The sequence below is a fragment of the Carassius carassius genome, chromosome 39 (genome assembly GCF_963082965.1).
Source record: "Carassius carassius chromosome 39, fCarCar2.1, whole genome shotgun sequence".
Classification (NCBI taxonomy): Eukaryota; Metazoa; Chordata; class Actinopteri; order Cypriniformes; family Cyprinidae; genus Carassius; species Carassius carassius.
The window spans coordinates 16,074,730-16,098,926 of record NC_081793.1 but is presented as its reverse complement, the minus strand read 5'-3'; the positions used below and the strand labels follow the sequence as shown (position 1 = coordinate 16,098,926).

General features: G+C 39.8%; 1 protein-coding gene and 1 long non-coding RNA gene across 3 annotated transcripts in view; both read left to right on the top strand.

Moving 5' to 3' along the window:
- The window catches only part of LOC132121477 (MAGUK p55 subfamily member 7-like), a 135,521-nt gene that overhangs the window by 9,580 nt on the left and 101,744 nt on the right, over positions 1-24,197 (top strand). The window lies entirely within an intron of this gene.
- LOC132121062 (uncharacterized) lies at positions 12,564-13,573 on the top strand. The gene is made up of 2 exons (XR_009426224.1): positions 12,564-12,686; positions 13,160-13,573. It is a non-coding gene; the product is annotated as an uncharacterized LOC132121062 (long non-coding RNA).

The following is a 24,197-nucleotide window of genomic DNA, read 5'->3' as shown; positions in this document are numbered from 1 at the left end:
TAAAAGATTGTGTAAAATATGTAATCCCACATAAGTGTATCCTCTTCCTGTAAGATTTTTCAGCATTAAGGTGTGGTCACATTTACCATTGTTCATTCAGTTTTCATAGGCAAAATCCATCACATTTCATTAGTAGTCCACATGATTGGGAATTTCTCGTTAGCTTGCCACTCCAGTGTCAGTGGCTTAATTTGATTAATTCGTTAATCTGAATTAGTTTAAATTATTTGATAAGCCAATTTTTGTTGCATTGCAGTCTTTTCATAAGAAAAGGCAACAAGCAGCTAAAATAACTTGCAGTTTATCATGTAGTCTGAGCCATTTTCCTCCTCCTCTTCCAAAAAATACAAATAAGAGTAATGCTTTGTGATATTTGAGCTTCCTTGATGACTGGGAGCACAAATGGCTCCTCTCTGGTCCAAGAAGAGGCTGCAAATGTTAAGCCACAGCGCAATTTGAAACTAGTTTTATCCCATCACCCTGTTTTTAGATGCCGTTTATGGTTTGTTGGCTGAAAACGTTCTCAAATCCGTAACGTCTTCAGAGTCTCTGGTTAGCAAATGTGCCATAATGACAGATAGACTTGTACTAGCCTATAGCTTTAGATATTCCCATAACAATTCCTGTAGTACATGAAGTGCTTGAGACTGCAGTACCATGAAACCGAAGCAAATGAAGAACATAATTTCCTCACAGTCTCGGACTGCTTAAAAATCCTACTAAGCTTCCTATGTACTGTAGGCAGCATTTTTAGTCATCTTAGGTGTGCACCTTACACAAAGGCTGTTCCAAAAGGTACATAATTAATCAGATCTCTAGACTCCAAATTATAAAAATGCATTGCATCTTTAAAGGGACAATATGTAATTTTTCTGCTTTAAAAATAGCAGATATCACTATATCTATGTTATATATATTTTTTTGTTGTGTACTTACATTATGTGACAGTTTCCACAAACTTTAAAATCCGGAGAAAATGATAGTTTAATTAGAAGACACGGCACGTTTTTTATTTCCGTTTTGTCGCCCGTCTATGGCGTCATATAAACTTTGACTCCTCTAGTTTATCTAACTTCCTGCGGAACCGCCAAATACAAAGGTGAACAGAAGCAAAGACGAGACGAAGAAGAAAAAGTAGTAGCTAGCCTTGGTCGAGACTATTATATTTTATATTTATATTGTTTATATTCGTATTTATACCTCAATCAATAACTTAGTTATGGATCATGATTATGCTTTGCCTGCACGTTCTGTGAAGCGCAAACGTACGGGTGAAATAAATGACCTGAGAAGGTTTTGGGACGAAGAAGAAACGAGACACGGGTAAATATTGGAGTTGCATTTCCAAGATAGAGAGAGCTTCGTGACAAGCTGAAACTACAGAGAGATGCTTGCATTCTAATAAACAGGTATGCATCCATTCAGCTAACTATATCTATCCGTATATTTTGTGAAACGATGATGTCTTGTGTAAAACGCAGACGGACTAGCTCTCATGTAGAGTATAATGTAAATCTACATGTGTTCTATATCTAGCTGGATAAAGTAGCTTCAAATGCAGTTCACTATCTTGTTCGATATCATAGTATAAACGTAATTATAATTATTAACGAAAGACAACCATGTTTTTTTTAACATATATTACTACTAGCTAGATGGAATGGAATATTGATTTGATAGGGGTCTGATAATTCATATATCTCTCCGTTCGAAAATACGTGATTGTCAAAATACTAAGGCCGGTGACACACTGGCTGCGTGGCGTCTCTGCTGCGTGCCAGAAGCGTGGCGCACTGCTGCTGCTGTAGGTGACATAGAGGGAGACCGCTGACAGACCAGGCTCTTGTCTTCATGACAACAATATCTATACTTCATGTTGAACATAAATATAAAGCCTACTGATAAAGGACACTGTCAACAGTATTGACGGCAAAATAGACTTATGTTTGACAGGTGCAATATTTGAAAATCGATAATTTATTTATTTTTTAAATTACATTTGTATCTGAATTTGTCAACCTATAGACTTTCAAACATCAAAATGTCATGAATTAATATGTATTTGTGTACAAAATTACATATAAACATATTTTCCTATTATATTTTGCCTGGAAACGCTTCCAACACGCGTGCGTGTCGCGTGAAAAATAGGCGTCGGTTCTATTTCTAGCATGCACACGTTTTCCGCGCGGCTCGAGCCGCGCCTGAGACACGCGTCTCACGCAGGCAGTCTGCAAGCTCTAACCTATTAACATGGGAGCCGAATTAAAAACTGACACGCCACGCAGCTGAGACGCTTGCGCCACGCATCCAGTGTGTCGCCGGCCTCAGTTAAAATGAGTGAGGAATGTGGGGAGCGACAGAGCGCGTGTTCCAGTGAACGACAACTCCCATGAGCCTACGCTCTTTCCCGACGTCATCAAAGTACGTCTCATGTTATTGTTTTGATTGAGTGACCCCTGGTGGCCAAAAATTCCATACTGCACGTTTAAACAAGAGTGTTTAAATGTAAGAGATAAATAAAACCTGTAAATTAGACCATATTTATTGAATAAATAAATGAAGGTATTATTGTATTAGACATTTGTCACCCTCACCTTTTGAAATGAGTACGCCCCTGATAAAGTGATATAAATGCTTTGCATGTTGACCAGACATTTAGTTGCATAATTTAGACATGCTTTGCAGATTGTGTAGTTCTTTCATGTGGCCTATTTCTCAGCTGGACTCTTAAGGATTTCTTTTGATTAGTTTGCATGATGTGTGCTCACTTGTGACTTGACACTGTTTTATAGTGTAACCATAAACCGAGTACAGCATTGTCTATTCTCTTATTTCTACAAGTCTACAAAAATACAATAGATTTTTGGCTATTGTTGTTGTTATAATTCAAAATGTAGACTGGTGCACAATCACAGAGAAAACATCATGGGACAAAATGGTTGGAAATACTGGACATATGCCCACTAATGGTTGTCTGGTTATGCATTTGAATACAGTTCAGGATTTGAATGAGCCAGGTTGTTTGTTTACTGAACTTTTCAGAGAAATTTGATGTTTTAAAGTAGACATTTATACCCAATAGTTTGCAGGCGTGTTTGTTTGTGTTGTTCTGTGACTGACACAATAGGATTAATTTTATCAGAAAGTATTGAGTCACTGGAAATGTGCACTTTTTTTTTTTATGGGCAAAAATAAAGCGAAACGAACAGAAGCCATTTGCTTTAGTAGCAGGCAGTGTAGCATCATAATACTTTTTAAACATTATTTTGAGGTAAAAAACAAAAACAAAAACTTTTTTGCTTTTAAATGCCCAGGCTCTTTGAAGTAAGTTGGATTATGATTAGTCTAGCATAATCAGACCTTTAGACTGACAGAGGAAAGTTCTGGGAACCATGGATGCTTTGAATGGCCAAGTGTTGCCCAAAAGGCCATATGACTGACAGGTAAAGCAACCAATCATGTTCCGTTTTGTGCTGCGTCATGTTTAGGGGTGTGGAAACGTCTCCACAATAACAGACTTGGACTTATTTTAAAGAGTCAATTCTACAAACTTTACATATTTCACATACTTTTGAAAATCCATTATTTATTTTAACCCTTATAAGCACTAATTTTCACTGTTTTAAACACAACAGCGTCATCTTTCATTTCAGTTTTTGGCATCACGGCATCTTTGTTTCCAGGCAGAAAGTTAAAGAAAATGACACCCAAGTCTCCTGGAAATCCTGTAGGATTCAATCAGATGACGACTTCAAAACTTCCAGTGTTTCCAATTTTGCATCAGATGTTCAGCCGACGGTACACGTCTGAGCCTTAGACTAGATTAGTAGTTGACCAGTATATCTCCATGTCCGATATATCGGCCGATATTTGGCTTTTTTTCAAATATCGGCATCGGCCAATAACTTTTTCTGCTTGGCCGATGAGTTTGACTTGGGACTTTTATTTTGACGGTTTAACAGCAGTGCTCATGGTGATTTGATTGAGGTGAGCATCAGTGATCTCGGTCACACCTCTCGTTTCTCATGCCCTCTCTGCTGGGCAGCGATCAAACGGACAGGGCAGCGCTGTCATGAGCGGAGCGGTCACTACATGAATCATGTCATTTTATGTCATTCATTCATAATTTTTTTTTTCTTATCTCTGTTCTTTAGTCGTAAGTAATGCTATTACTCCATTAATTTATACTAGCCTAGGCTTTATATACAGCCAATGCTCTCTGAACGCAGTCTCTGGCTTTTTGTCATTCAAGCACAAGCATTCTGCAGTGTACAGTGATAATGACTCTGATTTGATCATTAAGGTCATATCCCAGTTCTATTTTATACCCCTTCCTTGTCCCTTGAAACAGTGTCAAGGGGTAGGGGTGAAATTATTCCCCTAACACCCCCTGGCTCCACCCGTTAATACATTTGGTTGCTTTTAGCCTTACCCTGGAGTTGGTTCACCCTCCGCCTATGGTCAAGGGGTAGGGTTGAAATTATTCCCCTAACACCACATTCACACGGGCATCGGTGTAAACGGCTCTCGTTTACTTTGAATGGATTGATGTCAAGCGTTGGGCGAAATGAATTGTGGGTCCGTCGCGTCGTGTTGGGTCCGTTGGTCACGGCAGAAGTTAAAAACTTTTGAACTTTCAAGCACCAACACCAGCGTCAGCCAATCCGATCGCCTTATGTAAATATCCTGGTGCAGACACTAGCCAATCGCATTCATGCAAAACCAGAAAACTAATGTGATTGGCTGTTGTCACTATGACCATCACATTAGTACCAAGCTTTATTTGAGGAAATGCGGAGATTCACTCCTCATTGCAGACGCGTTGCCGACGATGATCTGAAAACACTAACAAGCTGGAGTTTAGTGATCTAATGAAAGTGTTATTCAGCCGGTCTGTGTTCTGTCATGAGATCTCTACTGTATTGTTTGTGATTTGTGATCGCTGAATAAATGCACTTACTCGACCGCTAATGTTTGAATAGAGAAACATTCATTCGAGATTTTCAATAATAGATCATCTTTGGCTCTGTAATACAAGTTCATGATCCGATTAGTGAACGGATGATTCTTTTGAGTCAATCTTTTAAAATAATAATTTATTTTGTTTAACGAAACCAGTGTGAAAACCAGTGTTTCACAAACTGGATAGATATGAGGTGCAGGGGTCGCAAAATCGTTAGCCCCACGTCCCGGGGCAATTGTGTTTTCCAGTCCGATGGGCTATCGTGAATAGTGATGTAAAACTCCTAACTTGATTCGCGTTGTTCACGCGCTTGAAGGGGTGAAACGGATCGTAGCTCATCTTTTGCACTTGTTTCTGAATCTTACTGATTCAAGCGTTTTAAACAATTCGCACGCGTTCTGAGCTTGCGCTCACTCATTCAAAGCACGCGCTATGAGCAGCATTTCAGACAATGTGTGTACAGAGAATGAATTCATCTTTCGCGTATCGTAACTTCTGAATGCACACATACACAATTATATCAAAATAATTGTCTCTGCAAGTATTCTCGTAAACACAGTCGGTTATGTTTTAAGTGAACACATACAGTTGCCTGCTGCTTAGAGAAATTCGCTGTACCAGATAAATATGTCTCTCACTCTCTGTTTTTTTCGACGACGTGAAAGGGGGCGTGTTTCAAGATACGCAATGGAGTAGACCAAACTAAACAGGGAGGGAGGGCAAAACACTCATCCAAACAAATGCTTCATTAAATTGGTGGTATTGCCGGCTTTGGTTGCAATACTCTTAGCACATATGTTGCACTTTGCTGACTCGGCATCCACTTTTATAAAGTGTAGCCACACTTTAGACCTCTTCGGCATTGTAAAACGGAAACGTTTTGAGAAAAAAACAAATACTACACTTGTGTTGTGTGACTGCGAGTATCTTCAGAAATCCTCCCCGTCACGTCACGTGGTGGTGCACAGCCAATCACGGCGAATTTAGGTCCTTACATGCACGTATGCTACAAGCTCACACAGACAGCCGCTTGGCAAAAAAAAAAAAAAAAAACGGCCGCTTGGCTTTTGGAACCGATATTTGCCACCGAAAAATAAATAATTTTTCGATACTCATAGTATCGAAGTTTTTCGTTCGATACCATAAAGGCATCGAAGTTCGGTACCCAGCCCTATGTAAGCATGGGAAGAACATCAAGCTGCTTATTACTTCCTGGTAAGTACCTTACTAAGTGATCCTGCTAATTCCACTCCTGGTCTTTGAGAGAGCAGAGCTGATTGGATCAATCTGGACAGACTTGGATTAGTCTTTGGCAGCTACTTAAATTTCTTTTTGTGAATCCTTCAGGATAATTCCAGATTATAAATGATCCATTCTTCTGAGTGTTTTTTGTTTTGTTTTGTTTTTTATAATGTTTTATTTTGTAAACTGTTCATGATTTTTGTGTCATGGTAAATTTTACACTTCACACACTCGCTGTGTTGAGGTTTGTTATTCTTTGGTTTCTGGACAAATTAGTTGTTTAAACTAAACTGTGACTTACATTTTCATTTCATTTGGAAATTTGACCATCTTAAATTTAATTCAGAGTTTACCTGTTGTTAGGGAAAGTATTATTTCATCTGATTGTGTAACCAGGTAGCCCAGGTTTGTGGAGAGGTCAAGGGAAAGGCCTGGCAGGGTTTCCCCAGTTGGATGTCCGTTCTCGGGGATCAATCTCATCAGGGCCGCTACAGTCATTAATACATTCAGCCACACAAACACAGGAAATCTATCTTTATAGGTGCCTCATGGGTACTGAGGTAATTTCAGGACACTCTAGCACTCAAGTCTCAGGTAACAATAGCACAGGCAAAAAAAAAAAAAAAAAAAGCAATAATTTGTGACCATTAAGGCCCATTTACACCAAGAATGATAACTATAAAGATAATAATATCCATTGGCATCGATGTCAATGCACAATACCGTTCTGTTTATTGTAAATGTGCACTGCAGTTTTCGTGTTTAAAATTGTTCAAGCTCTTTTAAAGCAGGATTAATTCTGACTGGCAATTTTTTTTATTATTATTATTATTCATCAGTCAGATAAATTTTTTTTTATAATTCTGACAGTGAACCAACGATGTTATCCCTCAGTGCTATAGTTGTCCTTGGTGTGAAAGGGCCTTTAAAGGAACAATGAAGCACTATCATGGATCACTCTCTTTACTAGGGCTAGGTATTGAGCTCAATACTTTTTAGGCATTGACTGAATTGCCTCAAAACCATTGAGTATCTAAAAATGTCTGGTCGCTCTGTACCAAATTTTGAAACCATCATCAAAGTCAGTGAGCCAGTAACCAAGCAGCATGCTTTATGTGCCTAAATCAGTGATTGGCTCTGGCGAGGCATCAAGGAAAATGCATCTTACGTGACCAATCATTCGCACCGTAGCATCATGCTACATAAGACGATTTATAAAATGTATACTCTTCTTTTACTCAAAACTCACTTTAAACCACCACTGATTGTTTGTAATAACTTCCGATTTCGATCTAATTTGTGTTTTGGCCATGAAATGTTGCAGAAATAAATTATTTGTAGCCTTTTATATCAAGCTAATCTCTATACCTGTTTGGCATTTCTTTTGTAAACAAACATTATGAAAATAGGCAGAAACTCATGAAAATCACATTCAAATCATATACTGCCATAATCATTTGTTTATTAGCTTCATGTTTCATCCCTATGAATGTCTTTTCTGGAAGTTTAACCACTGGGTTATGAACACATAATATGATTGACATCTAGCCGTCTAGCCGTGAATCCAAGATGGCAGCCTGATATGTCTTGTCGTTTTTTGTCCTTTATTTTAAGGTAATCTTGGCGTCTTGTGCATTTTTAAGTCTCATTTTGGTAGTGGTGAATTTGCAGAGATGTTCAGCAAACCTTAGATCTATTTTTAGTATATGAAATTTATTTAAAACACTGTATCAACCACGCAATTAATCTCAAAGCTCTCCAACTTTACCTGGGTCTGCCCGCGGCCTGGCGGAGATGCTGTGTCTCTACGGCGGATCAGCGCCTTTGAACTTGGGTGTGTCTGCACGGGTCGGCGGTTCTACTCCTGATCCGAGTTTTGTTGCTGTTCTTCGGGTGTGACTCTGGATTAGGACTGAGAGTTCAGTGTTTTGTTGGCACTGTGGTGCTTCAGTGGACTCCGTGGGAATTTCCGTGGACAAGGTTGTCGATTAACATCAGCCGCTGAGACCTGGCTGGTTGCTTTCATTGAGGCGGACACGCGCACTACGAGGTGGATTTTGGCGTGCATCTCTTGGAGATTAACGATTATACTTTGATTTTTGTGGCTGCATGTGGACCGTGGTTTGGCAATGCAGTATATATTTTCTGATCGAGTGGCTCTGTTAGCTTTACTCCTTTTGATATCCAACCTGGAAAACTTCAGCTACAGGTATGACTCGTATTACGATACCCCTACAGTTTTAAATTGGACAAATTGGATAGATGTTGGAGTAACTTTATATCAAACATTCATATTTTTCGGGACTGTCGACTGAAGCTGTTATTTTCAAATTTTGTGTATGAGGACTCTATAAAGTCAGTTCATGCAGGAAAAGAAATCAGTGTCGTCAACCACTCTACATGTTTGACACCATCTGTTAGAAATGAAAGTAAAACAGTTAGACGACAGAGTTTTATAATTCTTATGTTGTTGATATCTGGCAATGTTTTACCAAATCCCGGACCTTATAATGACAATACCTCAGTTTTTAATGTTCCTACTGATCTCAAATCTAGATCAGGTTTGGGTTTTATTCATATTAATGTGAGAAGCTTGCTTCCTAAATTGGACATGGTGCGTATCTGGGTAAAAAATACCAATGCTGACGTTATAGTATTATCTGAAACGTGGCTTAATAAATCCGTTCCGGACAAAGCTATTGGTATCGATGGCTATATTGTCCATAGGGCCGATAGGCCCAAAAGAGGAGGTGGGGTAGCAATTTATATCAAGGATAGATTTGAAGCTACTGTATTACTTTCTGAATCAGTGGCTAAACAATATGAATTATTAGCTTTAACTCTTATCGTTTCTAAAACTGTACATCTTACAATAGTTGGATGCTATAGACCTCCTTCAGCTAATAATGACACCATTTCATCTCTGATGCACACAGTGACATCATTGGATTATAAGGAGCTTCTTATACTGGGTGATTTTAATGTGAATTGGTTGCAGTCAGCTTCTGATGGTCTTAAATTAATTTGTGATACTCTTAACTTCTCTCAGCTAGTTGAGACACCCACTAGACCAAATTTGAAGGACTATAAAAAGGCAACATTAATTGATCTTATTTTTACAAATGTTCCACACAAATATTCATTGGCTTCTGTATTTGCAAATGATGTTAGTGATCACTGTGTTGTCGCCATAGTTAGAGATACAAAACTACCTAAACAGAAATCACGTATCATCGTAATCAGGCTTTTGACACAGTGGATCATGAGATATTGCTGCATAGATTAAGGACTGTTGGCTTATCAAAACATGTTATTTTTTGGTTTAAAAATTATTTAATTAATAGAACCCAATGTGTTCAGGCTGAGGGCAAAAATTCAGGACTGTTGGAGATTGTTAAAGGAGTTCCTCAAGGATCCGTGTTAGGGCCTCTTTTATTTACTATCTACATAAACGGTATTGACCATGGTAATCAAGACGTTAATTAAAATTTTTACGCAGATGACACTGTTATGTATTGTGGTGCACCTTCAAAACAGCAAGCCTTGATTAAACTTCAAGCGGCATTTGATGTTTTTCAGTCTCGGCTTCATACACTAAAACTTCATTTTAAAACTAAACTAAAACCTCTTCATACTTTGCAAGGTAATGTGATTGAGTTAGTGAAAGAATATAAATATCTTGGTATCACTATCGATGATAAATTATCTTTTGGGTCTCATATAACTAATTTAACGAAACGATTAAAAATAAAGCTTGGGTTTTATTTTAGAAATAAGTTCTGTTTTTCATTTAATGTAAGAAAGAGGTTAGTTTCTTGCTACTTTCTTGCCTGTACTCTATTATGGTGATGTGGTTTATCAATTTGCTTCTTCTCAACTTCTTTCTTCTTTGGATGTTGTTTATCACAGCGCTTTAAGATTTATATCAGATAGTAAACCTTTAACTCATCATTGTATATTGTATAATAGAGTATCCTGGCCATCTTTGTCTATTAGAAGGAAAATTCATTATTACTTAATCATTTATAAAACTATTCTGGGGTTGTTGCCTTCATATCTAGGTTGTCTAATTCAAAAGAAAAGTGTTGGGAAATATTCCCTCCGGTCTGATAATTGTTTTACTCTCTCCGTCCCATTTGTGAGAACTGAACTGGGAAAAAGGGCTTTTATGTACGCAGCTCCATTTGAATGGAATTTACTCCAAACGAAATTGAAATTACAAACTCTGTTGCCTATGGAACATTTTAAATCTATTATTCGATCACTCGAAGAAGACTCATTGATTTGTAATTGTTTTTAAGTGTTTTAAATTGTACATTTGTTGTTTCAATTTGTAAGTTGTGACTGTAATTGCTGTCCATTCTTGGCCAGGACTCTCTTGTGAAAGCGATTTTAATCTCAGAGAGATTTTCCTGGTTAAAAACATAGAGGAAGCTCATTCGTGCTTCATAAGTCAGAACTGTGATCATGGAAGAGAAAACACAGACAGACAGTGTAGGAAGCAGCTAATGCTCTTCAGTGAATCGGTGGAAAATTAATAGAAATGATGATTCTGTCTAAGCTATAGGTTTTAAAACAAAAATTATGACATTTTAAAATGGCTTAAAGTAACCTTAAAATAAGTTATATTGTACGCATTTTTGACTAGTTAGCAATATTTCTGAGCTTACTTCATTTTTACTTAATTCCCCTATTTTCATTTCAGTTGGAGCTATTCTTGTAGTGATTCAACCCAGATAAGAGCTTTAAAGCAACAACCAGCAATGTCAAATGAGCTGTGAGTTAACTGTAATTCTAATTCCACAGAGTGAGATCTTTGCTTTTCACTGAGGTATAAAGTCTGGACATGGGGCATGCTGAGGATTGAATATCCCTTTACACTAAACCGGATTAGTGTTCCCCTTACTCTCTTTTCTTGTTTTGACCATGTAAGGGCATCACACCTTCAGTAGTAAACATAGCAGCCTTGATTGTAACATACCTTTCCGAATTCTTCTGGGTTTTTAGGTTTTAGGTTGTTTTTACTCTGGGTAAAGTTGTTTGATTTCAATTGTTTCCTGTGAACATGGAATGTATTGAAGTGGTCTAAATGTTTATTTGCACAAAACACCACATGCACATGAGAGGAGAACATGAATGTGATGGTGGTGTAATGATTTCATGGGTGTGAGGAAAGCCAGGCCCTCTGAGCAGGGGACAAGGATACATTACTAGAAGACAATGCTGTACTTGTAAGATCTTAAAACACATCAAAATCGATAGAAATGAGAGAATGCAGATAGGAGAGGATGGTGAGGGATGGAAAGGAAGAGAAGCTCTGATTGTGTTACTCTCTTTCACTTAGATTTGGGTGAGTAGTTCTCATTCAAAAAAAGCGACTGTGGCTCTGAAACTCCCTGCAGCCAGTGCTCGTTTTGTTTAAACCTCGCTGAGACAAAGGAGTCCATTATAAAAAAGGAGGGCTAACACACACACACACACACACACACACACACACACACACACACACACCTATTGCTCCCTTTCTGTCTTTCTCATAGTTTAGACAATGAGGCTGTCAAACAGTCACCTCATAAGACTAAGAGCGCACTACTGCTGTCCCTGTTTACAGTGTCAGAGAGGTTATATAGCTGTTTTAACCTCATTTGTGTTCTGAGCTATTGTGGGCTTTTCCCATGGCACATGAGTGCTGAGTTCCAGTTTAAGCTTGCAGAGGGTCTAAAACTACATTTTGTCCCTCTTTCAGACCAGTGCATTGTTGAGCACAACAAAGTTAGAAAGCTTGTGGATGTCATCTTTTTTTCCATTTCATTTTTAGGCTGATAAAGTGTATCTTCCACTTCTTCTTTGGTCCCCAAAATCAAACAATGTTTTTTTTTTTTGTGTTTTTTTTTCTGGGATTTATGACTCAATATTGTTTCATAAAAATGAGAATCGATTAAAAGGGGGGTTGAAATGCTATTTCATGCATGCTGAGTTTTTTACACTGTTAAAGAGTTGGATTCCCATGCTAAACATGGACAAAGTTTCAAAAATTAAGTTGTATGTTTGAAAAAAACTTTCCGAAATTTGTGACAAACCAGGAGGAGTATTTTTGTCCAAAAATACTCCTCCTGGTTTGTCACAAATTTCGGAAAGTTTTTTTCGAGTATGGTCTGTGTGACGTTAGATGGTGCGGAATTTCCTTATATGGGTCCTAAGGGCACTGCTCCCGGAAGAGCGCGCGCGCGCCCGTAGACCATTGCAGATACATTCACTGACCAGAGCGAGAGAGCGAAATTTCACCAAAGAAGTGTGTTTTTGGTTGCCAGGGCAAGACAACCCTGCACAGATTACCAAAAAGTAGGATGCAGTCCCAACGAAAAAGGGTCACGATCGTGTGTTGGAACTGCAGGCGGTGAGTAAAACTGCTTCAAATATCTCTGTGTTGTTAACTTAGCTATCGGCGCGTAAGCACATCAAGTAAACAACATGCGATGTATGGTGTGTGTATTTAAATACATTTGTTTAGCTGGCCACTGTAGGTTTCTGTTTGTTTATTGTTAAACCACTCCAAACAACAATATACAATGCGTGTGAAAAAAGTCAATGAAAAATAAATGAATTATTTAATAATAAATCACAAAGCGTGCTTCTTCATTGAAATGTGCTACTATTCCATAGTTTTTCTATGAAAATATTAGTCTGATGTGCAAAACGGTTCTGCTTGTGTACTGATAAGTCACATACAATAATCCATAAATCAATTCATGTCCTCATAAACCACGAGTAAACACACACAAATGTTGTAAAAGTAGCGCATGACATGGTGTTCTAAAAACACTGCGCTCAAATTAAAATAATTTCTACTTTTAAAAAAACTCTCGAGACCTTGTTTTCCCCCTTTTCACTGCCCATCTCACGTTTTTCTAACCGGTTCTATTTCTTGGCAGCAAACGTTTTCCGCCTCAGTTGGCATCAAACTGCACTTCCCACATGTACACCTTTTAAAGAAAAAAAAAAAAAGACGACATAAAGTGGAACTTAGTCATTTTCCAAAACCGCTAAGCAAATATATACAGTTTCAATACATACCACATAGAGACGTCCTGCTGTATTCGTTGCTGCTGCTGCTCTTGTTCAATTTCAGCCTCGGGATCTGATTCTGGATCATAAATGTACGGCTGAATCTGACTGTTAGCCATGGTTTGTTTTGGATGATGCTTTTTTCTTCACTGTAATGTCACAGCTTCCAGACGCTCTCAACGCAAAAGCCTACGTGCGCTCGTGATTCTTTAGCTCCGCCCACACGTCACGCCTCCAGCCGTTCGTGTTTTTCCGGAAAAAATCGGTACAGGCTATCTTTCTCTTATAAATATAATAAAACTAAAGACTTTTTGGAGATATGAAGGATGCAGTACTACTCTATAGGTACTCAAGATTAACAGGAGATTGAGTGAAAATAAGCATTTCAACCCCCTTTTAAAATCGAGAAATCTATTATTATTATTATTAATAAATTTTTTTTTTTTACCCAGCCCTAATTCGTATTACACTCCTGAACAAAATCTTAAGACCAGGGGATGCATTGCAAGTTTTACACATTTCGCACTAGTGGATCATAACCGGGTTGTAAGTGCTGCTTCAAAATGCCAAAAGAAGAAACAGGAGCAAGAGACAAAAAATAGAGAGTAGGCAATTTATTGAAAACTGCATTTAAAGTCAAACAGGCTGTTCATCAGCTGATCAAAAGTTTAAGGCCATAGCCCAAAAATAAACGCACAACAGAACTAAAAGTGTCAAAAAAGGACTCAGTAGTGAGTAGCCCCACCGTTCTTGTTGATCACTTCAAACACTCGTTTCGGCATGCTTGATGCGACTGTTTCTAGGAGGCTGGTGGGAACGTTGCTCCATGGTGTGAAGATGGCTTCACGAAGGGCATCCACGGTCTGGATCTGACGTCCGTTTTTGTAAACTTCCCTTGCCATCCATCCCCAAATGTTCTCAATGGGATTTAGATCAGGGGAACATGCAAGATGGTCCAAAAGAGCAAACGTTATTCTCCCGGAAGAAGTCCTTTGTCAGGCGGGCGTTGTGAATTGCAGCGTTCTCCTGTTGAAAGACCCAGTCATTACCGTACAGACGGGGGCCCTCGGTCAAGAGGGATGCCTGCTGCAACTGATCCACATAGCCAGTCGCCGTTTGACGCCCCTGCACAACCTGAAGCTCCATTTTCCCATTGAAGGAAAAAGCACCCCAGATCATGATGGAGCCTCCTCCACTGTGCCACGTAGAAAACATCTCAGGTGGGATCTCCTTGTCATACCAGTAATGTTGGAAGCCATCAGGACCGTCCAGGTTAAATTTTTTTCTCGTCAGAGTATAAAACTTTCTTCCACCTTTCAATGTCCCATGTTTGGTGCTCCCTTGCAAATTCCAAATGGGCAAGTTTGTGTCGTGGGAGGAGACGTGGCCTTTGAAGACGTTTTTTGTTCTTGAAGCCCTTCTCTAGCAGATGACGTCTTATGGTTATTGGGCTGCAGTCAGCATCAGTAAGGGCCTTAATTTGGGTCGAGGATCGACCTGTCTTCACGGACAACCCGTCGGATCCTGCGGCTCAGTGCAGGTGAAATCTTTTTGGGTCTACAACTTCACTTTTTTGTCCCATAACTCTCAGGATTTTTTAAGAAATGTAAAATGACTGTCTTACTGCGTCCAACCACGGCAGTGATGGCGCGTTGCGAGAGGCCTTGCTTGTGCAGCTCAACAATCCTGCCACGTTCAAAGAGAGAAAGCCTTTTTGCCTTTGCCATCAGGAGATCTTGACAGTATGACTGCTTGAAGAACAATGACATGAAAGCCATATTTTGGTGCAGATTTGACCTTTTTATGGCTATGGTCTTAAACTTTTGATCAGCTGATGAATAGCCTGTTTGAGTTTAAATGCAGTTTTCAATAAATTGCCTACTCTCTATTTTTTGTCTCTTGCTCCTGTTTCTTCTTTTGGCATTTTGAATGCCACACACGGTTCGGTACGCGCTGGGACCGCGGTTCAACTTAAATAGAAAGCACCAGACATTACAACAATAGCGATGAGGGGAAAAAAAAAACCTGGACAAACCATTCACTCTTGATCAATGTGAACGATTTATGCTGGAATATGAGCAGTCATTTATTCTGTCATCATCCGGGTGCTGAAAGCGCGCGCGCACAGATGAGACCTGAACAGCACACGTTAATATGAACTCATTTAAGCTGTCAGTTTAATCATGTAAGAACCAGAGGACGCGAGCTCGCGCGCGCAGTGAGAAGATGTGAATGCGCCCATCCGAAGCGCACAAACCCACGCCTCAGAATGCGTGCAAATATAAGATCTATCTGAAGTATTGTGTTTAAATGGACAAATTCAGACAAAAATGATGTCAAAATGCCCATCTTGGTATGTGACCTACAGCAGACATAGCCGGCTTAACGCAGGCCACTGTATCAGTGTATTTTCTTAAAGTGACAGTCTTTATATTAATAGAAACGGCATCAACAAAGAAATCACTCACTGCTCTTGATTAAAAAGCTTTTATAAATTTAATAAATAATTCTCTTTAATTTATATAGTTCAATATGCAATGCTGTTTTACATTTGATTACTTTATTCAAATTCTGTACCTAACAATTTATGCTAGACCTGCCAAAAAAATAAATTAAAAAAAAACTGAAAATCACTGTTTATTGTTTGTATCTTTACTCCATTGTATTTATGTGTGCTGCTGCTCTTTATAGTTGGATAGAATATTCTTCTTCTTTTTTTTTTTTTTTTTAGAAAGTATAGTTTTTCCATAAACATAGCACATACCGAACTGTACCTAAAACCGTGAAACAAACCGAACCATTAAAAAGTTGAACCATGCCACCCCTACATCTTTTCTGATCTTGCCCAGTTATTTAGAAACTGTATGTTGTTGTTTCTGTATTGGGTATCTCCTTCTTTCACATACACTTGTAACCAGACTCTGGTTTTGGAGTTTCTATAAACAGCTACTGGCTTTAGTTCAGATGCATTAATGTTTGTTCCATATCAAGTACTGCTGAAAAGGCCAATCTAAGAGCTTCTCTCTAAAATGGTAGAGATCAGTGACAGTTGGCTTTGTACTGTACTAATCAACTAAAATGACATACACCTATCCAGTGGCAGGTTATGGTAAGGTGTTTTTTTTTTTTTTAATGTCAAAATGACAGAAATTTATAATGGTAATTATTTATAAATAATTTGGTACAAACACTTAATATCTGCCCAAACCAGTGCCTGACATTAGACCTAAAGTATTGGTTGGCTTCATATTTGCTTTCGAGTCAATATAACAATTAGGGGTGGGCGATATGACCTTGTTCCTTGCTATGGGAAAGTGTATTTCACAATAGGGATGCACCGAATATTCGGCCACCGAAGATTTTCGGCCGAAAATGGCCCAAAAGAGCATTTTCGGTTTTTGGCCGAAAGACTTTTATCACCGAAACAACACGGCCGAAATGTTGTGATGATGACGCAAACAGAAACCGCGACCTGAACGTGCACCTGCATAGCGCAGACCACGAGCTCCCCGCGACATTCACTTCACACCAGTGAGAACATTCTCTCTCTTCTTATTCCTTTATTCGCAGCACTAAAGCGTCTCCTAACAAAGAGATTGAGATGGACCACGAAGTGAGAACAAAGAAAGGTACAGTCTTATAGAGTCTGTTAGCACACGTCTCACTGAGATCTTTTCGGATCCTCTGCACTTCATCGCGAATGTGCTTGATCCGCGTTATAAAGATCATTACTTGGATGCGGAAATAAGGCAGCGCGCACGAGAAATGATACAGGCCGCGCTGGATGCGGAGAACCCGCGTGGAGACGGAGAAGCGCCAAGCGCAGGAGACAGATCAGAGCGCGGAAAAAAGACTCGTCTCTTGGCATTCACCCTCGTTGTCTGATATTTTCAGTGAAATTCTGCAAGAAAGTGCCTCAAATAATAATACATTGGCTATTGTTCTAGTTCTTAGGCTACTATATATGTGACATTTTATTTACAGTAGCCTATATATATATATATATATATATATATATATATATATATATATATATATATATATATATATATATATATATATATACATATATATATATATATATATATATATATATACATATATATATATATATATATATATACATATATATATATATATATATATATACATATATATATATATATATATATATATATATATATATATATACATATATATATATATATATATATATATATATATATATATATATATATATATATATATATATACACACACACACACACACACACACACACACACACACACACATATATATATATACATATACATACATAATATCAGATTGTAGCCATATTTCTGCTAGATTTTCTGCTAGATTTCTGCTTTAATTTGATAAAACAGTGTATTTAAATAGGGGCAGGGCATAAATAATTTCTCTCAAATATTTCTCAAATGTCAGGCAGATGACAAGCTCAACTGCTCAACAGCTAGATGGTTATCTGTCTGAAGTCCCCATCCCCAGAAGTGATAACAGTCTTGCCTACTGGAGAAGTAATGCACTTTCTAGTCCTACAGAGAACAATTTCAAATGCACTTGACCTAAATGCACTTTGTTTTTATGAGAGAACAGTTCATTTTAAAACCTTTAATCACTCCTAAAAAAGGACAACACTTAAAGTCTTTGGGGTCATTTTTACCCCAAACTTTTAAAAAGCGATTGCATAAGGAAATATACATTTTTTATATGGAAAACTATATATCATTTTTTTTATTTACTTCTCAACTATACATTTATGCTGTGTTTTTGTGGAAATTTTGAAGTTTTTTACCTATTTACTGCACAATTACATAACTAGGCCATAAATTGGCTCATGAAAAATGATTTTTTAAAGAAAAAATCACTTAAATGATGATCTTAATTAAATCTAAATAGTTTCTGGACATTGCTCTATGTGTTAGGGATAGAATACTGCCATCTAAAGGTTAGTCAAAAAACTTTATTTCTTATGGGTTAGGAATTAAAGTGCAATGGCCACATGTATCCACTAGAGTGCTATAGAGACTCATTCATTTTCACTTCATTTTTCTTGATGCTTCAACTTCTCCTCACAACTTTATGATATATATTTTGTGAATATTTATTTAAACATTTTGAAATACATAAAAAAATCTGTAGTTTTGTCAGAGTTAGAATTTGTTGTTGTTTTCTAATATATTTTGAATTATCTGCTTTTGCAAATTATTATACATACATTTGAAAAAAACATTACAAGTCACCACTATGACATGATTGTAATCACACACTATTTATTTCAGAAAATTATTTATCAACAACTATTTATTTTTTTAGAACAAGAGATTTTAGAACAAGATGAATTTTAAAAGTAAATAAACCAATATAATACAAAACAACAGCACCAATAAACTGTAATGAACAGGAGTGAAGGGTACACAGAACAACTTTTTTTATAAATCACATGGCTAATAAACATGTGAAAGAACAAGCAGAATATTATAGAATATATATTACAAGCTTGTTCCATGTTGCATATGTGACATTTTTCAGATTTGTGCCAGTTTAGTTGATTTTATTTGCCAATTTCTATAAAAATGCTCTCTGTTGCAGTGGCATACGTATGTTTGTGTGTGTGTGTATGTGTGTGTGTGTGTGTATGAGATAGAAAGTTTGTTCCACTTTGGGTTTATGCTCTAGGACCAGACCTTGAATTAAATGTAAAAATTTTTAGATTTATGCCAGTTTAGTTAATTTTATTTGCCAATTTCTATAAAAATGCTGTCTGTTGCAGTGGCATACGTATGTTTGTGTGTGTGTGTGTGTGTGTATGAGATAGAAAGTTTGTTCCACTTTGGGTTTATGCTCTAGGACCAGACCTTGAATTAAATGTAAAATTTTTTAGATTTATGCCAGTTTAGTTAATTTTATTTGCCAATTTCTATAAAAATGCTCTCTGTTGCAGTGGCATACGTATGTTTGTTTGTGTGTGTGTGTGTGTGTGTGTGTGTGTGTGTATGAGATAGAAAGTTTGTTCCACTTTGGGTTTATGCTCTAGGACCAGACCTTGAATTAAATGTAAAATTTTTTTGATTTATGCCAGTTTAGTTAATTTTATTTGCCAATTTCTATAAAAATGCTCTCTGTTGCAGTGGCATACGTATGTTTGTGTGTGTGTGTGTGTGTGTGTGTGTGTGTGTGTGTGTGTATGAGATAGAAAGTTTGTTCCACTTTGGGTTTATGCTCTAGGACCAGACCTTGAATTAAATGTAAAAATTTTTTGATTTATGCCAGTTTAGTTAATTTTATTTGCCAATTTCTGTAAAAATGCTCTCTGTTGCAGTCACATACATGTGTGTGTGTGTGTGTGTGTGTGTGTATGAGATACAAAGTTCGTTCTACTTTTTATTTATGCTCTAGGACCAGATCTTGGTTTATTTGTAGAAATTTTCAGATTTATAATGGATTTAGTTTTATTTTTTTGACAAACAAAATTTTAAAAAGTCATTTTTTGCATTTTCCCATTCATTTTCAATGTGGGGTCATTTTTACCCCAAAGACCTTAAAAGGTAAATTTTTTTTTTACACACCTTTAGAACAACCAAATCAAGCCCAGTTTTTTTGTGCATGTTTAGATAGATGATTTAGGAAAATGTCACCGAGTTTCATGCCCCTGCGATGAAGGTAACACTTTTAAAAAATGAAGGAAAAATCCATTGGGGTCATTTTGACCCCAAAGGATGATTAAAGGTTAAAACCTTTCTGCAGGCCAGTAGGCCTGTACATTATTATTTAATATTCACATGAGTGGGATACATTTTTAGTTTGAATTTTATTTTATACTGTGCATTGTTGCAATGTGCTTAATAAATATTGCATAATTTGTAATTATGTATTTTTATGTTTTTTATAATTTATGTAATTGTAATTATCTTTGAAACTTTAATATTAATTTATGCAATTGCAATGTCTTAATTTTAGTAAAGTTAGTACATGGTCATAGCAATAAATGCAATGGAATAATTGGCATAATTTCTTTCGGTGTTTCGGTTTCGGTTTTCGGCCTTGGTTTTCTCTTTTTCGGTTTTCGGTTTCGGCCAAGAATTTTCATTTCGGTGCATCACTATTTCACAATAACGATATTAATCTCAATATAGTTGTATTTTATTTTTATTAAAATAAGAACAAATAAACAAAATGCAAACAATAGCAATAACACAAAGATACACATTGAAATTGAATAATCCAGTGTAAAACGTACTCGGTTACTAAACGTAACCTCGGTTCTCTCTAGAAGAGCGAACGAGTACTGTGTCTTAGCTAAGACGCTACGGGAAAAGTCTCTTTTCACGAAATACTGAAGCAAAGAATTATCCTTAATTTTGTATTTTTGTAAAGCGCATTTGCAGCAGTACACAGCCATAGGTGAGACGGCTCGTTCGCTCATTGGCTTGTTCTGCGGCAACTGCACAGCCTATCGAGCGCAGGCTGATGCAACATCAGACCAATAATCTTCTTGCCACTTCCCGCCAAAACGTTGTGGCCCAACCTATAAAAGGAGCTCGAAAAGGCTGACTCACCTGATTTATTTCATCGCCGAAGCGAACCAGAGTGAATCGTACGCACGGCAGAGAACCCAGTACTTGTTCGCTCTTCTAGAGAGAACCGAGGTTACGTTTAATAACCGAGTACGTTCTCTTACGAGAGCTCTCTCGTACTGCGTCTTAGCTAAGACGCTACGGGAACCCAATGTAAAACGCTGTGCGCGCAGGGATCACACACCAATAAACCTGAAGCAACGCCCAGGATTTACAGTGCACAGTCACCTGAGGGACTCACAGAGAGTCCAGGACAGAAAAGGGAAAAAGCCCTCCGTCCTATATCTAGCAGCATCCGTAGATGCAGCAATATGACATCACACAGCCAAGGCAAGGCCTGACCAATGTGTCAATGCGGGTCTTATGCAATACTGCCCATATAACAGTCGGCAGCGCATAGCGCTCGTGAACTCAGAATTCCCCTCAGGGCCCTGATTCGACTATACCGACAACAGCCTTGTCAGCAAGGCGGGGACCTCCAGGTTATAGAACCTGATAAATGTAGACGGCAAGGCCCAACCTGCCGCCATACATATATCCTGCAAGGAGATCCCAGTAGACCACGCCCACGACGAGGCGACGTCTCTTGTGGAGTGTGCTCTGACGCCCAACGGGCACTGAAGGCCCCTGGAAGCGTAAGCTAACGCTATGGCGTCAAGTATCCATCTGGATAGAGTCTGTCTCGAAACAGCCATTCCCTTGGAACGTTCACCGAACGAGACAAACAGCTGCTCCGTCTGCCAAAAGGCAGCAGAGCGAGACACATAAGCTCTTAAAACCCTGACAGGGCAAAGAAGACTCGAGTCTCCATCCTCCCCTGACACCGGCAGGGCAGACAGGGCAATAACCTGAGCCCGAAACGGTGTGTTGAGGGATTTCGGCACATAACCGTGCCTAGGTTTGAGTATGACCCTTGAGTCATTGGGCCCAAACTCCAAGCACGACTGGCTCACCGAGAGCGCGTGCAAATCACCCACACGCTTCACAGAAGCGAGAGCCAACAAGAACACTGTCTTGAACGACAGATGCTGAAGGCTAACCGATTGGATAGGCTCAAAAGGGGGACCCTTCAAGGCCTCCAAAAACCGCCATGAGGTCCCACATAGGGACTGACGGAGGTCTGGGAGGATTCAGCCTCCTAGCTCCTCTGAGGAACCGGATGACTAAATCATTCCTTCCTATTGACTGACCGGACGCCGTTTCAGAAAACGCCGCGAAGGCCGCCACATAAACTTTGAGCGTGGATGGGGCTCTGCCCTTATCCAACATCTCCTGTAGGAAGGAGAGGACCTCCGTCACCTCACAACTAAAGGGTGAATAACCTCAAGCTGTGCACCAGCTGGAGAACACAGACCACTTCGAGGCATACAGACGTCATGTCGGCGGAGCTCTAGCCTGAGTGATGGTATTTAGCACTCCCACTGCGAGATCAGCGGGTAACCGTTGAGCGCCCACACATGGAGGGACCACAACTCCGGTTGAGGGTGCCAAATCGAGCCCCTGGCCTGCGAGAGGAGGTCCCTCCTCAACGGTACCGGGGCGACATCTGCTAACTGCATCAAATCTGGGAACCATGGTTGGTTCTTCCAAAGAGGTGCTACAAGCAGTATTGAACATCTCGTTTCTCTCACCCGTTCTATCACCTGCGGAAGGAGGGAGACGGGAGGGAACGCATAAAGCGGGCAGCACGGCCATCTCCGTGACAGCGCGCTTTCGTTCTTGGAAAAGAACGCGGGGCAGTGAGTGTTTTCGTGAGACGCAAAGAGGTCCACCTCCGCCATGCCAAATCTCTGCCACAACAGCCGGACTGTTTGCGGGTGTAGAGACCATTCGCCTGTAGGTACATTGCCTCTGGACAGCCTGTCTGGACCCAGATTCTGCAGTCCAGGCACATGCACTGCTCTCAGCGAGCGCACGTTGCGCTGAGCCCAAACCAGGAGGCGTTCCGTCAGCCTGCACAGGTTTCGGGACCCGAGACCGCCCAGGCGATTTGTGTAGGACACCACAGACATGTTGTCCGCACTGACTAGTACGTGGTAATCCTTGATATGGGGACAAAAACGCGTCAGCGTATTCTCCACTGCCAGCATTTCCAAGCAGTTGATATGATGGAGCTTTTCCTGTTCTGACCATAGGCCAAAGGACGGTCTGCCTTCGAGCAGCGCTCCCCATCCCGAAGTGGAGGCGTCCGTCGACACCATTTTCACACTCGGGGAGGTCCCCAGGCTTACACCTGATCGGTACCAGCCGTTCGCTGTCCAAGGTGCTAGAGCCGCAACACAGCTCTGATCGACCTTGAAATGCAGCCGGCCAGATGCCCACGCTCTGCACGGCACCCGAGCCTTCAGCCAGAACTGCAGGGGGCGCATGCGGAGCAGGCCCAGCCGCAGAACCGGAGATGCTGAGGCCATGAGACCCAGCATCTTTTGACAGTGTTTGAGCGACACGGTCGCTCCGCAGCGGAATGAAGTCGCTGCGCGCTGAATGCCCTTTGCGCGCTGTGGTGACAGCCGCGCCGTCATGGAACACGAGTTCAGGACTATACCCAGAAACAGGATCGTCTGACTGGGGTTCAGCGAACTCTTCGCCCAATTGACACTGAGGCCGAGCTTCTCAAGGTGATCGAGTAAAACGGCCCTGTGGTCCACGAGCTCCGCTCGTGATCGGGCCAGAACCAGCCAGTCGTCCAAATAATTCAGCACTCGTATGCCTCTGAGTCTGAGAGGAGCGAGCGCTGCATCCATGCACCTCGTAAACGTACGAGGAGCCACGGAGGACTGTAAACTGGTATGCCTGGCCCTCGAAGGCGAATCTCAAATATCGCCTGTGGTTTGACGCTATCTGTATTTGAAAATACGCGTCCCTCAGATCTATTGACATGAACCAGTCCCCTCTGCGAATCTGCGCAAGGAGTTTCCTGGTCGTAAGCATTTTGAAACTGCGTTTCATCAATGCCTTGATCAGCTGTATTAGATCCAGTATGGGCCTGAGACCCCCGTCTCTCTTGGGCACCAGAAAGTATCTGCTGTACAGCCCCCCCCTCGCTTTGAGCTTGAGACACAGGCTCTACAGCCCCTTTGCTCAACAGTTTTGATATTTCGGCCCGAAGTATGTGTGCTACTTCTGTTTTGACCGTAGTTTCGACGCGCGCTGAACAGCGCAGAGGGCGTCAAAAAAAAACTGTAGCGAGTAGCCTCTCTTTTATAATGCCTAGCACCCAATCCGAAACCCCTGGAAGTGCTGACCATGCATCTGCATGAATGGCTAAGGGCTGGATGCGAAGCGCGCTCTGTTGACCGGGCAACGGCGGTGCTCGGGTGTGCTGCGC